This window comes from Schistocerca americana, chromosome 5, assembly GCF_021461395.2.
Source record: "Schistocerca americana isolate TAMUIC-IGC-003095 chromosome 5, iqSchAmer2.1, whole genome shotgun sequence".
NCBI lineage: Eukaryota > Metazoa > Arthropoda > Insecta > Orthoptera > Acrididae > Schistocerca > Schistocerca americana.
Window position 1 is genome coordinate 532862124 of NC_060123.1, and position 17431 is coordinate 532879554.

The window sequence follows — 17431 nt, forward strand, 5'->3', positions numbered from 1 at the left end:
TCAGAAGGATGTAGGTTGCAGTAGTTATTGAGAGTTGAAGATGCTTGCACAGGATAGAGCAGCATGGAGAGCTGCATCAAACCAGTCGTCGAACTGAAGACCACAACAAGTAACTACAGATTATTGTTATTTCTTTATAAATGTGGTTGAAATGGTCGAAGTTACTGAGCATTTTTTCGTTTCCAGTCCACGAAGAACGAAAATTGTTTATTTCGTTTTCGTTTCTTTTGACCCAAGTTTATCTTAGGAAGAACACTGAGCAAGTAAGAAAATTGAGAATTAAAGTGTTAACGTAATCGTCTAATTATAATGCTGTTTACTGATTGTTTATCTTAAGCACATTTAAAGTTGATCTGGGAAAAAACTGACTGTAACTGATTATTAATAGACGATTGGAATTACCAAAATGACTTTATTTCTATTTATAATAGTTATTCCGGCTTTTAGGGAAAAATGACCGTCAATATACGTATAACACGGATTCCAGCTTTTCTATTTTTTAATGTGGCAGTCCTGCTCCCGACATCAAGTGAGCCGTGAAGACGTCACATGCTAAGCTATGGATATATCTGAGTCGATCTGTTCCTTAGGGAAGAACAAATTTCAAAATATTTTGTAACGAAACTGAACAACTTATCTACTGAGCCACTGATGTCAAAAATTCAACTTTTAATTTCTTAGCTGTACAAGCATAACAAGAAGGAAAATTCAATGAATGATGAACTTTCAGAGTGTTTTAAAAGATTGCCTCTGTGTGCCAGTCGAGCATAATGAATGTTATCCCTGAAAATGTAACGAACAATGATACGTAGTCAGTCTACTTGAATACAAAACTGGTGCGTGGTAGGGACGGGAAAAACCGATACTGGTATTTGAGTTCTGAACAGCAGGTGTATTTTTGTGTTTGTTTGGTCTCGGTTATAACAGGTGTTTTCTTTTTTTCTAATTAATAACGAGCAGAATGCTGAAGATTAGATGGGTAGATCACATAACTAATGAGGAAGTATTGAATAGGATTGGGGAGAAGAGAAGTTTGTGGTACAATTTGACCAGAAGAAGGGATCGGTTGGTAGGACATGTTCTGAGGCATCAAGGGATCACCAATTTAGTATTGGAGGGCAGCGTGGAGGGTAAAAATCGTAGAGGGAGACCAAGAGATGAATACACTTAGCAGATTCAGAAGGATGTAGGTTGCAGTAGGTACTGGGAGATGAAAAAGCTTGCACAGGATAGAGTAGCATGGAGAGCTGCATCAAACCAGTCTCAGGACTGAAGACCACAACAACAACAACAACAACGAGATTAAAGAAAACCCCAATATCAGTTAGCCGTAGCAGCAATGCCAACGTCTTTCGATTTTAAATAAACTTTTTTTTCTAAAAAAACGAGTAATTTTTATTCGTAAAATCTGCATTGTTTGAAGTATTGCCTTCTTATAGAAAATGGGAAAAGCGATGAGTGCTATTTTAACAAAAATGCCGATAGGAACAAATAGCAAACGCATGGCGTAAGCCCTGGTCCAGTTTTACTGAAAGCTGTTATCTCGTGGCGTGACCCATTAGATGGTCAGGTCACGTGTAAATGAAGCGTGCAAGACTTGCCATGTATGTAGTAGTTTATCACAGTCGTCATCGGACATCCGTTGTGTATCAGAATGGCGCTAACTCAAGTGTGGAAGTATTTTACGTAGTGACGTAGCAATGAAGTTAAAATGCTTCATCTGCTTTATAAGGCTAAACATTTGTTTGTCATTTCTGTGAAATAATGAAAGGGGAAGGAAATTAGGATATCAGTAAGAGATTAAAGACGTAACAAAAATTTCTTATTGCGGTCACGGTGTTGTATAGCTTCAATAAATGCCAAGAACTGCATCACGCAATACACAGCTTTAACGGCATATTTTGTCAGAGACGGTCGATTTCGATCTAGGATCAAGCCATCACCCTATCCAAAAACCATTTCGTTTATGAATTTGCTGATTAACGTTACTCCGATTACGCAGATGTGTAACTGTGAGGTTTTTTGGACCAGATGATATTCTAATCCCAGACCAAAATTGATCGTCTCTAATGAAATGTACTGTTACAGCTGTGTATGGCATAATGCAGTTCTTAACACTAACAATAACTCATTCATAGTTTACAACAAAAACAGAAAGTAGCTGATCCGTTGTCTATGTCTGTATAATACCCTTTTATCTGCTTGTAGCCATTGAAAGCGGACGAATCGACACGAAAAATATACTGCAGTTCTTCATTACTTCAACCTCAGTTTCACTCTTTAGTTCTGATTATTCGTAGTGCTCAGATAGTGGTATGATCGACGATTACAATGTTATTTTTGAGCAAAGCTCCAGATAAGTAGGATCAATAGGAGAATACTTGTGATTATTTTGTATTCTACCACTTATCACTTTTCGAAAAAAACAGCGAACGATGAACGGACTAACTTTTATTTGCTTATTTAATTTAACATGTTTTTTTGTTCCATGTATCTTGAAAATGAGGAAGTCAAAATTTTTCATCTTTTGTTCGATTTGTATGTTTATGACAGAAAATAATAATATTGGTAAAACACCAAAAATCTGTTACTTCAGAAACCAGTTATTTTGAACGTTTTCATTGGATAGATTAAAATAGCGGAAAAAAAACATATAACCGAAAACTGGTTGTTTCTGCAATAACCACCATCCCCACTGAGTGTCAATAAACGTGTCAGCAGGCAGTGGGTTCACACGGCAGAGTGGACTAGGTTGGCGCAGGCACTCAGGTCCCAAGCGACGCACACACGCGTGTCGTAATTCGTGCCAATCTATTTTCCGCTTTAGCGAAAGTTCGAGAGGGCAGGGCGTGAGTTTAACTGCTGGTGCGCAGCGGCGCTACGCCGTGATTAAGGATCCGAGTTGGCGCGCTAGTTGGGCCGCCGGCCGCCAGGCGCGCTGCGGTGCCTGCAGCGCAGATGGCGCGGCGCCGACCACAGACATTCCGGCCCCTAACTAAGTTTGCGCAGTCGGCTTTCTTCGCTTGAGTAGCTCTGATTCACAGAGGGCTGTGGGATTTGGGGCTCAACTGCAAAACATCGCACGGACAGCTACAATCAAGGAGGGCAGCTTGCTCTCTGTCCACTTCCAACAGTTCCTGTGAAGCAAGAATACTTCTTGTCTGACTATGTCGCTATCGGCGGGAAACAGTTACCACGCATTGATAGCAGAAAGGATGAAAACAAGAATGTTATTTGAGATAATTTATTTATTCATATTGCACAGCCATACCATTTATTTCGTCACTCTTTTTTAATCAGTGTACGCTGATAATGAAGGCAAGAATGAAAAAATGGCCTCTGACCTTTAAGGCACCACACCGCGCATTGAAGCCCACATGGCTTCAGTTTTAGACAGCATAAATTAGACTATTTCTGCAAGAAATAAACATTCCTTATAATCATTCTTTCTACAGTTTTTAGAAAAGTTACAAATACTTCTTCAGAAAATACATCAAATTTCGTCGGAAAAGGCCCTTATTGTTTGCATCTTCCCGGTTTCAAAGAGTCAGTTTTTACGAATATTTGTCAGTGAAGTAGAAAAAGCAGAAGAACTATTTATTCTAGTCCAAAATAGAGGTGTAAAGTCCATGTGATTAACAACTGCTGTAACATTTGATTTATTATGTAAATAAACTATTGTCTGTCATAGTCTCCCTCTGTGTTTAATAATTATGTTTGTAAACTTCAGCAGAGGAATCGATATTGCAATCTTTTTCTCGTGTGATGCGCTTTCGTAAAAAGTGTATAAACTATAGAAAAATGACTGGCAAATAATATCAGCGGTTCTACTGTCTAGTGCCAAATATTTCTCAATAATAATAGGGATAGAAAAGCAAGGAATATTTAAAACATTACTTTTTCAGTTATGAAATAATTAAAAATAAGAAGATAAATGAGCAAAAATAGCAAGAAAGGACAGAAACACTATTATAGATCCAGGAAAATAGGAAAATTGATTTTAACAAATATATGGTTTATTTTTAAGCGAGTACCAAAGAATAAGACTAATCAAAATCCCTAGGACGAGTAACACTGTTAAAGTAGTACGTTCAGTAGTAACTGCAAATAAGGAACAATAATATTTTGCTTACACAGCGGAAGATGTATGAATATACAGTAGTAACGCAGTATGATGGAGCAGCGAAATTGAATTTAGCTAAAGGAACAGATTCATTCTCGACGTCTACAGCATTTGGCTGGAATCAATAACACAACAACACTTTTCGTTAATTTAAAGAAGCTTGTTTCAGTCATTGTCATCAAAAACGCAGAGGTCAATTACGGTAGAAATGACGACATATAACATAGCTCTTCTCAATAGTCAATTACGAGAAAGCAGTTTGTCGTGTTTATCATAGACGAGTGATGTAAACACGTTATGCTGATGATAATTAAATCCGAATATATCATAAGTACTTTCCTACAAGATTCTTTCTAATATATTTATTTGGATCGCTAATTTTCACCAATGGACGACATGACAAAACAGCTAATTCACTGCGTAATATTTTTTGTTTTGTTTAAATTATTTTCTACACCTTTCCTCTTAAGAACATAAATTCTGTTTACATTGTCTTATGACACCTTCCTTGTCGAGTGGTAGTGATACTAAAACTCTGTTGCTTCACTGCGAATCTAAAATCTGAGAAACAGGAGTAGTTCGGCATCTAATTCTGAGACACTCTCTCGAAATAGTTTACATTTTCTAAACCCAAGACCACCCAGGAGAAAGAGTACAATGTGTCAGCTGTCAGCATCAGTACTCCGCTAAACTAGTTGATGTGAGGTCGCCTGTGTGTTCTGGCGACCTATTCAGCAGTGGCATAAGTCTGCTCACATGTGTTGTTTGTTAACATTGTACTGTTCTTTTATAAAGAAAAGTTTACGATTACATTGAATGAACGTCTGAACTGTGGAATGGATACAAAACTAGAATTGTCCTGTACCATGCTGTAACTGCAAGTGGTGTACTTACTCTGTGTTATTGTTGGCAAAACTTTCTACGAATCGATTGGGCAGTGCAACTCCCAATACCAATAAAGAAATACATTCAGCACCTTAGACACTGAATTCTATGGCCCTGTTCAAAACTAATAACTTTGGTCGCCGTGCACATAACAAATGAATTAAACAGTCTTACCTCTAGAGCAGCAATGGTGGTCTCTCATACATATATATATATATATATATATATATATATATATATATATATATATATATGCTAGCTACAGGTTCAGCAGTATATAGTGCTGGCCACTGGGCATAATACTTTGAAATGCACCTGAAATACTTTTGGCTGATAAACGGGAGCATTTAAGGAAATCCAACTTTTGTGAAAAATGTATGACCAGGACAGGGAGGCGGTGCTGATTGTGGTGAATTTCTAACACTGGGCTTTTTGCAAAATTATATTGCAAGTTAAGTTTGGTTTTTCAAAAACATTTGACAACTGAAGTCACATTACACACGATTGATTCACAAACAATGATATTTAAACAGCAAGTGTTACCTAACTAACTTATCCAACATAAATGCAAATCGTCAGATTACATTCAGGTCTGTTCAAAAATGTTCAAATGTGTGTGAAATCTTATGGGACTTAACTGCTAAGGTCATCAGCCCCTATGCTTACACTCTACTTAACCTAAATTATCCTAAGGACAAGCACACACACCCATGCCCGAGGGAGGACTTGAATCTCCGCCGGGACCAGCCGCACAGTCCATGACTGCAGCGCCTCAGACAGCTCGGCTAATCCCGCGCGGCTATAGGTCTGTTCACAAATCTTAGAAGCATTATAAAAGTGAAATATGTAACTAGTCTTTTTATCAAAACAGTTTACGTACATTATGGAGTTACTCAACAATTACAAACTATCGGCCAACTCATCTATACTAACGCGCTGCCAAAAACAAAAATCGTAATAATTTAACATGTTTACCTTGTTTGCATGATGACTTCTGCTTCCATGTTCAACAATACTGACATACCTACATTAATCTAAACTTGGTGGCTTCACACATCACATCAGAAAAACTGCCTATTCCATCGTCTTTCGCTCACCGACTGCTACCTACAACTGTGCGCCAAGCGCTCTCTTACTCCAACACTATAATAATCTCAGACCAGAAGCAGTATCTCTGGGTCTGCGGCCTCACACAGTAAGCGATATAAAGCGTATCAAAGACATACACCGTTTATAAAATCATATTCGGTCGCCACATACAAATGTGCCCCAGTAGATTCCTTTCAACACGACCAGACAGATGGTAGCTGGGTTCGTCCTTAGGTGACATTAAAAAATACCAATGATATTCTCCTCAATAAATGATGTGGACCATTTTCAATAACGGATTCGCTTTTCATTATCCGCATCTTTCAGTCCATGCACTGCCGTAGCTTTATACAGGAACAGTTTCAATTTTGCCTAACTGCCTTTATGCGCAGCAGTAAGACTGGAATCTTTTTCTTTTGCCAACTTGCGTAATGATTTTGCTGACTTTGCTGCATAGACTCAGAAACAACTTCTGTTCGTTTGGTTCAAATGGTCTTCCAGTTCGTTCGGCATCTAATTCTGAGACACTCTCTCGAAATTTCTCAATAAGCAGACAATCCGCATTACGATGAGATACAGCTGCTTTCGGGAATTTTTCAGCAACTGCCTCTGTAAGGTAACAGTATTTTGCACCTTACCGTAAAATAATAATTGTTGCAAAGACTAGTTAGATATAGGTTATTATGTTATTTATCAGGCAATTAGCCTATTGAAATTAATATAGGGAGTATCAGACGGCATAAGACGTGTATTAACTTTAAGAAATTCGCATGTTGCATGAATTCGGGGTTCAGTTGATATTTTCACGGAGTTTGACTGGAGCGGAAGAGCGGCACTGCTCAAAGGCCGGGCAGAGGGGTGCGGAAGTTTACCACCGACCATTACGAGTCGGCATGCGAAAGCGTCCCACTGGGGGGAGACGCGCCGCCGTAGCAGGTAGGCACCCATTGCGCGGACAACAGAGGCAGGCCTTCGAGGGACGGCGCCTCGTGGGCGCCGGGTGTTACGCCGACGCCACTATGTCGAGATGAGCTGGCGCCTAAGGGAGCCTTCCCACGAACCTTAACATTTTCTGGGGCTTTGTAAGAAACGCGGTTAAGCTAATGCAATGGCCTTTCCCCGCGCGAGGGCGAACAGAGAGACACGATTGGTGGGTTCAATTTTGAACGGAGTTTCAGTTTGTTCCAGAACGTTCTAGGCGCAGTGAGGCGCAGAACGTTTTGATTGGCTGGAAGAAGCCAGGAAATAATAGTGGGAGCGAGCTGTGCTGGTCTAGAGCCACGGGATTGGCCAGCTCGAAAAATAGTGTGGGGGTGCTGATCCTAGCAGAGGGAAGCTTTTGGAGCTGTTATCAGAGAGAAGCGTCTTAGCTCCTGTAGCGAGCGGACGTCGTGCTTTCGGCTCTGCTGTAGGAGAGTAAATCCTTTTCAGTGTGCTGTGCAGGACTTTGAATAAGTCTGCCAGCTGCAACCGAAACTAGTATTCAGTTAGGGGATCTGTCGTGTTTTACTGTTAGAGACAGGCTGATTCCGCCAATTACGGTTGGGATTACTGTCTCACAGAAAGCAGACAGGAGCAGAGCAAGTTCCTTGAGCCACACTTTATTGAACACGTTACTGGATTCCGCCTTTGGGCTGGTGAGTCCTGTCTTAACGAGTCCGAGACGATTGGAAAGAAAGCAGAATTAGATTTTGAATAGGAGTTTACGAACGGGAAGCCTGTTCGCGAAAATAAATTCATTTTTGTTACAATTGAGGCTCCTCGACGACGCAGACGCCATCGGCAGCTTGCTGACCTGTCCACGACGCTGCATTTGGTAACGTGACGCTCAGCTTCGGCATTTAATCCGATATTACGCACTCCTGTGATTACCACAGCTCAGTTTTCCAGCCACGCTCTTACTGAAAATTTGGTAATTGAAGTAGATTTGTCTGACGTATTTTATGCCGTCTGACAAGGGGAGAGAGTAGAAAATAACAAGTACAGATGCGTTATCCGACCTTAAGAGCTAGTTTTGGAATTTAAGGGCCATTGCCATTACTAGCTCGATTTTATCACTTACAAATATACGTCATTGTTCAGTTTGATGTTAGGAAGATTATTGCTCAATAAATGTGTTCAATGCTATCCTTGTTTGTTTGGTGGTGATCAGTTCCCTGAACACTATTTACTTATTAAATATTAATCAAAATTAGTAAAGGAGCAGTTTTAATTAACAAGTTGGGTCTCATAACAGGCCTTCAGCCAGAGCCAACGACCCGATCCAGTAGGGAAACTGAACAAGTAAAAGCATTCTTGTTAACCCCCCCCCCCCCACCACATTTGGCGGACCCGCCTAGGATCCCTAATATTCATTTATTGAAATCTACCCCTTCAACCTCCTTAACTAAATCTGTGTATTTCGATAAGGCGAAACACATATTCAGCAAGAAAAATACGTTCCACAGTTCAAAGTACAATTATTTGAAAACAAACTGAAAATCTAAATACTACACTTTGCATTCAGTAGCCTTCATCAGCTGAACCAGAGAGTTAAATGGTAAGCAACTTTAACTGATTCTCAATATATGATTGTTTGGAACTCGCTGTGCAGGTAATTAATACACTAAATTACAAATTGGTGGTATTTCGTAAGAATTAAATTTGATTATACCTCTCCCATCTTCTGCTTTTGTCAGACCTGTCACAGAACACACTGCGTCACAGAAGACTATTAGTGAGTTATTTCTAAATTTATGTGTGTTTTTCGTCTGTAGTTTATTTCGTCTATAGTTTTAAGTAATGCTCTGAGTTAACTTTTACGTCTTGTTAATACTCATGAAAACATTCGATGCACGCACGAGCCCAGAGGGATTTAATGTAACACCATACCTGTTACTGCTGTTCGTAAAAAGGAAAAGATACGAGAATCCTCGGCTCAATATTTTATAGCTCAAGTTGTAAAAAGCTACCAGGTTTTTTTAAAATACTTTCATTCTTGGAAGTCCGAAGAATTCATAGGGCTAGCCTACAGCCGAACTGTATCAGAAAGAAAATAAAAAATCTTCTGATTTGATGCTGTTGAAGTGTCGTTACGATAGTGACAATATCGATCGCTACCATGGTACGAGGATTTACATGTGGTCCATTGTGCGTGGACGTCACGAGCGCAGTGATAGTTTACTGGGCGGTAGCTGGCCGTTAGCACAAGCCAGGTAATGGCCGTCTAACAGACCTGAAGAGTTGCTTTAGAATTCGCTCGAAAGACAAACACAGCTTTTAGCAGAAACAGCCGTTTAGGGTAGTGACAGAACATGGTGTGTAACCCGACACTGTCAAGCAGCCTCATTTTTCTCTACAACACAGTGTCCAGGTCCATCACAGAGTACCTTGTGGACAACAGCTAGCCACCATCAGCACAACACGGCGAGATGCTGCGGCCTATGGGTTACGTAATAATAATTTCGTGTGGCTCAATAGCCAGGTCCAGGTCTTCGGCGACTTGCTTTGTTGCTCGTGATTGGTAGCATTTCTTTCTCTCGAAACACTAGCGTCCTCCTTCCTCCAGATTTCAGGGCTTAATATTCGTTTCCTGCCGTTTCGAAAATTTTGAATACGGAATATATCGTAGTTAAGGAGTCTGCTTTCCTGTCCACCTCACTGTTCAAAATTACTGCTTGATTCGCACCTGAAAGCAGGGTTGACTCAAATGCTGCTATTCTCACACGGTACAATATCACCCACAATGGGTTCCATATTTTACTGCAAGTGGCGGGCAGGCGAGGTGTAACACTAAAATTTTTTTACATATTAATTCTGCCGGACGGTTCTCTTAAAGATCAGTCTACCTTTCATCATTCGAAAATTGTGATCTGACTCCGTATGTGTTCCATGTTATGCCTTACATCCTAACATCTGATTTCCGAATTTGTCTGACCATGATGTAATCCAGCTGGAATCGTCCTGTATATCCTGAAGTGTTCCAGATACACTTCCTCCTTCCGTAATTTTCGAACGGTTCATTCACGATTACTATCTTAAATATATTGCAGAACTAAATTAGTCTTGAAACTGTAAATTTTAATTGACGTACGGAGCTATGTGACGTTGCATCTCCAACAATAACAGAATTCTGGTTGAGGACAAAAAGAAACAGAAATTTACTTTTCCTGCAAATCATAAAGAAATTAATTCTTAAGTACCTGACAGAAAATTTTAAAATATTCTCTAACAACTCCTAACAACTGTTCTGCAATACTCCTGTAAGCAACGGACAACTTACCTCGTATTGCGCTGTAACTACAGATCAGCAACATGCTAAACGTATTTCAAAAGCAATACTGTGATCTATGCAGAGTGCAGTGCATAGCCATATAATTGCAATAACTACTGCCATTTTTGTATATAGAGAGATTGAATGATCAGAAGGGGTTCGGTCACCTAGCCCTAAACGGCTTAAAAAGAAGGAAGAAACCAATAAAGAATTTAATTTACTATATTCGCAAAACAGATTATTTAAATAAACACTAACCGACTTTACACAGACCTTAATCCACAATGTCTATACCCAAAGAACATGTGTCTGGCCACAACAAAGATACGAATATTACTCTCAATGTGTGCATATAGTAATCTGACCCAATACTTACAATGAGCAAGTAAGCAACAACTACGTGCAGCAAAAAGGCATACTACCAAATATACTCAATCAATACCCTAAGCCTCCTCCGGCGCTACTAGCACGATTACGGCAGGCTGCTGCGACCTCTCTTGTAGCTCGGCTTGTCTCCACCGCAGGCTGTGTCCGACCCTTCCGACTCCTCTCAACAACTGTTCACTCGCTACGACTAGCGATAAGAATATCTGAGATTCAGAGTTTGCGTATGCACACCACAGCAGAATCAAGGTCTTTGCAAAGAAGTGCTGTCGTCCAACTTTTAGCCTCTCTCCAGTCTCGTTCCATCTACCAAGGCCATACTCCCCTGTAATTCTCTCATCCGTTCCTTTACCTAATACCGATTTTCAGTGCCTCGTGCTTAGCAGATTACAATCTTACTTCAGATGCCGCATTACTCGTTTAATATCCTCACGTATAATCTATACCTCATTTTCTGTTTGTGACATCGTCATGTAGATCTGAACTATTGTTGTTATCATTGGTTTGTTGTCGATTCTGATGAGAACAACTCTATTATTGAACTATTCAATAACAACAGTTCCTAGACCCGTTATACCAGTTTCTGTTGCTGTTGATCTTACCCCATATTCTTCTGACCAGAAATCATTATCTTCTTTTTATTTCACTTCATTAAGCACCACTATATCTAAACTGAGCCTTTGCATTTCACTTTTCAGATTTTTTGACTTCCCGATCACAGTTACACTTTTGACATTTCGAGCCGAGACTTGTAGAATGTTACCCTTTCTTTGGTTATTCAATATTTTTCTCGTGGTCACCTTTTTCTTGGTGTCGTGAATGACTGAAGTAGGCAGCGATTTGTAGTCAAATACAACTATTTATGCGTAAGTAATAGAAGATATATAACAAAGAGGATACAACCAATGATACCTTAGGAATCAGCGTTATCAATCTCAGGTATAAATGTGTTGGCTACATCAATTTCCCATATCCTCCCCAACCGGATCTACTTCCATTGGGTAGGGGGGGAGGGGGGTGACCAGCTGAAACGGACTTGCTATGTGCTGTCTTGTCCCAGCATCCTTCCCACTTTGACGCACGTGGCGCAGTGAACTTCCGAGTTATTCCATTACTGGGGCGGAAGCATTGGGTCTCTGAGGTGATCAGTGAAGGATCTCATGAAGTAATGTGACCCACCAAGGAGTATTATATGTCGTTGCTCATTGGTGAGGTCTGCAAACTGTAATCTACTTTCTGTCTTCAATGAACTGATGAAAGTGTCCAGTCTTAGAGTCCTGCAGGATCTGTTACTGTTCTGGAGTCAATGGATTTCCAACGTGTAACCCTGCGGTTGGACCGGTCTGATCCAGAAGCGCGTGCGTTTGCGAGCACGACTACTGTCAATTCCAAGTCTGTCTTTGTGACGACTGTATAAAGCGAAGGACCCAACCAGATATACGAATTAGTCTCCATTAAGAACTGTATTTGGTAATGCCTGCGAGGCTGGGAAGTATAGTAAATGCAATTACATGTTTTATATTTATTTTTCCTTCCGTGAGCGCACGAAACGTATTTGGAGCAGCAGATCGCCAACGTTCTTCTGGGTGTGCTGGCCATGCCGGTCTTTTCCATCAAATATGCACAGATCACATGTGATTGGCCCGCACTTGATTGCCAGGAAGGCCGCGTGTCAGGTGATTCGCCGAGTTATAACGTCCAGGACGACGTCTCCCCTGGCTAGGCGACGTATGTGTATTAAATTCTGTTATTCTAGGGGTAGTGTCTTTCATTCATAATCAAAACGTTTTCGGTCCCGGGTTCGATCCCCGCCACTGCCTAAATTTTGATAAATAATCAGCATTGGCGGCCGAAGACTTCCGGCGTAAGAAGTCAGCCTCATTCTGCCAACGGCCTTGTCAAATAGGGCGGAGGAGCGGATGAGGTTCAGGGCACTCTCTTGTCCTAGGGGTGGAAAACTGCCCCTAAAGGCGGAAGAATCAGCAATGATCAACGACATGAGGATGCAGAAGGCAATGGAAACCACTGCATTAAAGACACGTAACGTGTATCCACAGGACATGTGGCCTGTAATTGAAGAAGTGTCATGATGATCTCTCCATTGGCAAAAGATTCCGGAATAGTCCCCCATTCGGATCTCCGGGAGGGGACTGCCAAGGGGGAGGTTATCATGAGAAAAAGATTGAATAATCTATGAAAGGATAACGTTCTACGAGTCGGGGCGTGGAATGTCAGAAGCTTGAACGTGGTAGGGAAACTAGGAAATCTGAAAAGGGAAATGCAAAGGCTCGATCGAGATATAGTAGGGGTCAGTGAAGTGAAGTGGAAGGAAGACAAGGATTTCTGGTCAGATGAGTATCGGGTAATATCAACAGCAGCAGAAAATGGTAAAACAGGTGTAGGATTCGTTATGAATAGGAAGGTAGGGCAGAGGGTGTGTTACTGTGAACAGTTCAGTGACCGGGTTGTTCTAATCAGAATCAGACGAACACCGACAACGATAGTTCAGGTATATATGCTGACGTCGCAAGCTGAAGATGAACAGATAGAGAAACTGTATGAGGATATTGAAAGGGTAATGCAGTATGTAAAGGGGGACGAAAATCTAATAGTCATGGACGACTGGAATGCAGTTGTAGGGGAAGGAGTAGAAGAAAAGGTTACAGGAGAATATGGGCTTGGGACAAGGAATGAAAGAGGAGAAAGACTAATTGAGTTCTGTAACAAGTTTCAGCTAGTAATAGCGAATACCCTGTTCAAGAATCACAAGAGGAGGAAGTATACTTGGAAAAGGCCGGGAGATACGGGAAGATTTCAATTAGATTACATCATGGTCAGACAGAGATTCCGAAATCAGATACTGGATTGTAAGGCGTACCCAGGAGCAGATATAGACTCAGATCACAATATAGTAGTGATGAACAGTAGGCTGAAATCAAAGGCATTAGTCAGGAACAATCAATACGCAAAGAAGTGGGATACGGAAGTACTAAGGAATGACGAGATACGTTTGAAGTTCTCTATCGCTATAGATACAGTAATAAGGAATAGCGCAGCAGGCAGTACAGTTGAAGAGGAATGGACATTTCTAAAAAGGGCTATCACAGAAGTTGGGAAGGAAAACATAGGTACAAAGAAGGTAGCTGCGAAGAAACCATGGGTAACAGAAGAAATACTTCAGTTGATTGATGAAAGGAGGAAGTACAAACATGTTCCGGGAAAATCAGGAATACAGAAATACAAATCGCTGAGGAATGAAATAAATAGGAAGTGCAGGGAAGCTAAGACGAAATGGCTACAGGAAAAATGTGAAGAGTTCGAAAAAGATATGATTGTCGGAAGGACAGACTCAGCATACAGGAAAGTCAAAACAACCTTTGGTGACATTAAAAGCAACGGTGGTAACATTAAGAGTGCAACGGGAATCCCACTGTTAAATGCAGAGGAGAGAGCAGATAGGTGGAAAGAATACATTGAAAGCATCTATGAGAGTGAAGATTTGTCTGATGTGATAGAAGAAGGAACAGGAGTCGATTTAGAAGAGATAGGGGATCCAGTATTAGAATCGGAATTTAAAAGAGCTTTGGAGGACTTACGGTCAAATAAGGCAGAAGGGATAGATAATATTCCATCAGAATTTCTAAAATCATTGGGGGAAGTGGCAACAAAACGACTATTCACGTTTGTGTGTAGAATATATGAGTCTGGCGATATACCATCTGACTTTCGGAAAAGCATCATCCACACAATTCCGAAGACGGCAAGAGCTGACAAGTGCGAGAATTATCGCACAATCAGCTTAACAGCTCATGCATCGAAGCTGCTTACAAGAATAATATACAGAAGAATGGAAATGAAAATTGAGAATGCGCTCGGTGAGGATCAGTTTGGCTTTAGGAAAAGTAAAGGGACGAGAGAGGCAATTCTGACGTTACGGCTAATAATGGAAGCAAGGCTAAAGAAAAATCAAGACACTTTCATAGGATTTGTCGACCTGGAAAAAGCATTCGACAATATAAAATGGTGCAAGCTGTTCGAGATTCTGAAAAAAGTAGGGGTAAGCTATAGGGAGAGACGGGTCATATACAATATGTACAACAACCAAGAGGGAATAATAAGAGTGGACGATCAAGAACGAAGTGCTCGTATTAAGAAGGGTGTAAGACAAGGCTGTAGCCTTTCGCCCCTACTCTTCAATCTGTACATCGAGGAAGCAATGATGGAAATAAAAGAAAGGTTCAGGAGTGGAATTAAAATACAAGGTGAAAGGATATCAATGATACGATTCGCTGATGACATTGCTATCCTGAGTGAAAGTGAAGAAGAATTAAATGATCTGCTGAACGGAATGAACAGTCTAATAAGTACACAGTATGGTTTGAGAGTAAATCGGAGAAAGACGAAGATAATGAGAAGTAGTAGAAATGAGAACAGCGAGGAACTTAACATCAGGATTGATGGTCACGAAGTCAATGAAGTTAAGGAATTCTGCTACCTAGGCAGTGAAATAACCAATGACGGACGGAGCAAGGAGGACATCAAAAGCAGACTCGCTATGGCAAAAAAGGCATTTCTGGCCAAGGGAAGTCTACTAATATCAAATACCGGCCTTAATTTGAGGAAGAAATTTCTGAGGATGTACGTCTGGAGTACAGCATTGTATGGTAGTGAAACATGGACTGTGGGAAAACCGGAACAGAAGAGAATCGAAGCATTTGAGATGTGGTGCTATAGACGAATGTTGAAAATTAGGTGGACTGATAAGGTAAGGAATGAGGAGGTTCTACGCAGAATCGGAGAGGAAAGGAATATGTGGAAAACACTGATAAGGAGAAGGGACAGGATGATAGGACATCTGCTAAGACATGAGGGAATGACTTCCATGGTACTGGAGGGAGCTGTAGAGGGCAAAAACTGTAGAGGAAGACAGAGATTGGAATACGTCAAGCAAATAATTGAGGATGTAGGTTGCAAGTGCTACTCTGAGACGAAGAGGTTAGCACAGGAAAGGAATTTGTGGCAGGCCGCATCAAACCAGTCAGTAGACTGATGACCAAAAAAAAAAAAAGAAAAATTCTAATACGGATGAAAGTCGTCCATTGATTAGCATCGCTGTTCTGTAGATCCAGCCTAAGATCACTGTAGCGTCCGTCCACAACACTGAGTAATTTCTTGATGCAATAATTTACAAACAGCCGTATGTATTGTAGAAATTTATTTTGTGAACTTCTTTTGCACATAGGAAGTTCATATAATAAATTCGTACAATACATACGGCTGTCGGTAAATTATTGAATCAAGAAATACATGCCAGCCGTTGTCCCATGGTCCATAATGGATCAACGAAGACACTGAGTAATGTCGTACTCTGTAGCTGCGCAAAAATATCTAAGTAATTATACCTCCACAAGAACACCTAGAATTCTACACGTGGAAGTGATATCTTTTTTGACAGGTGCAAGTCTGTTCTAGCTACAGGCTAAGTCAATCATTGTAGTGCCACGTAAAATACTGTGGATGTACAAGGCTACCCCGTTCGCACATTTCGAAGCATCACAATGTATGTGAATCTGAACATCGCGTTTTTTAGTAGTTGATATTCATCGCAGGATAAGAATGGAAGACAGTGCATGTAAAGTGGACACGAAAGTAAGCCATTAGATTGACAGAACGTTGGGTAGTAATTTTTGTGTGACATCACCCATGTTAAAGTAGAATCTGTTCACTGCAATGATTCAATATACCCTTAAAACTTAAATATCTATATTCATATGTCGCCTTCGGTTCTCCGAATGTCTTGTAACTGGTTGGAGGCGGTGGTCCATTTCGCTGATTCAAAGTTCAGTAACTTCATGAGGACCGTTAGTTCATAATGTTCAGTGTGATGGTTTCGTTGACGCTATCACCGCCGGCCTCTGTGACCGAGCGGTTCTAGGCGCTTCAGTCTGGAACCGCGCGACCGCTACGGTCGCAGGTTCGAATCCTGCCTCGGGCATGGATGTGTGGGATACCCTTAGGTTAGTTAGGTTTAAGTAGTTCTAGGGGACTGATGACCTCAGATGTTAAGTCCCTTAGTTCTCGGAGCCGTTTGAACCCTTTGACGCTATCGCCACGCAACGCGAAGTCATCCACGAAAGCACTGTTGGTTTGTATTTGTGTGGCGACGTGAAATGCTGTCTCACGTCTAGAATCGTTTTCTTTGAGCGTTGGCGAAACCGTGAATGGACTGTCGTTAGGTTGAATAGAAGTCTACTGAAACGCTAAGTCAAGTGAAACGGTCATTCGTGATATGACTATCTTGAAAACGTCGTGCAACAGAAATCTTGTCGAATCCCTGTCGTTTTCGTGCAAGACAAGTTGCAGGAAAGCTTACGTGGTATCGTTAATAACAACCACGGTATGTAACCGAAAGTGTAACAAGACAGCAAGCCATGCAGTAATTCGCCGGAAATATCTTGATTTCAAAATATTTTATTCATGACGCGTTTCGAGTAATCATCATTAGATAAGTGTTGCCGAATTTAACACGAAAGACAAAATTAGAAAATCTTATATATTCGTATAAATGCTACACGACCAAAGTATCATCACGAACGAAAGTACACGTTGAGTATAAGTACATATAATATGCATAAAAGTGAGCAATACAAGAAACGGGTTCACTCTAGCGTGCATTTGCCGTTAATTTTAATTTCAAA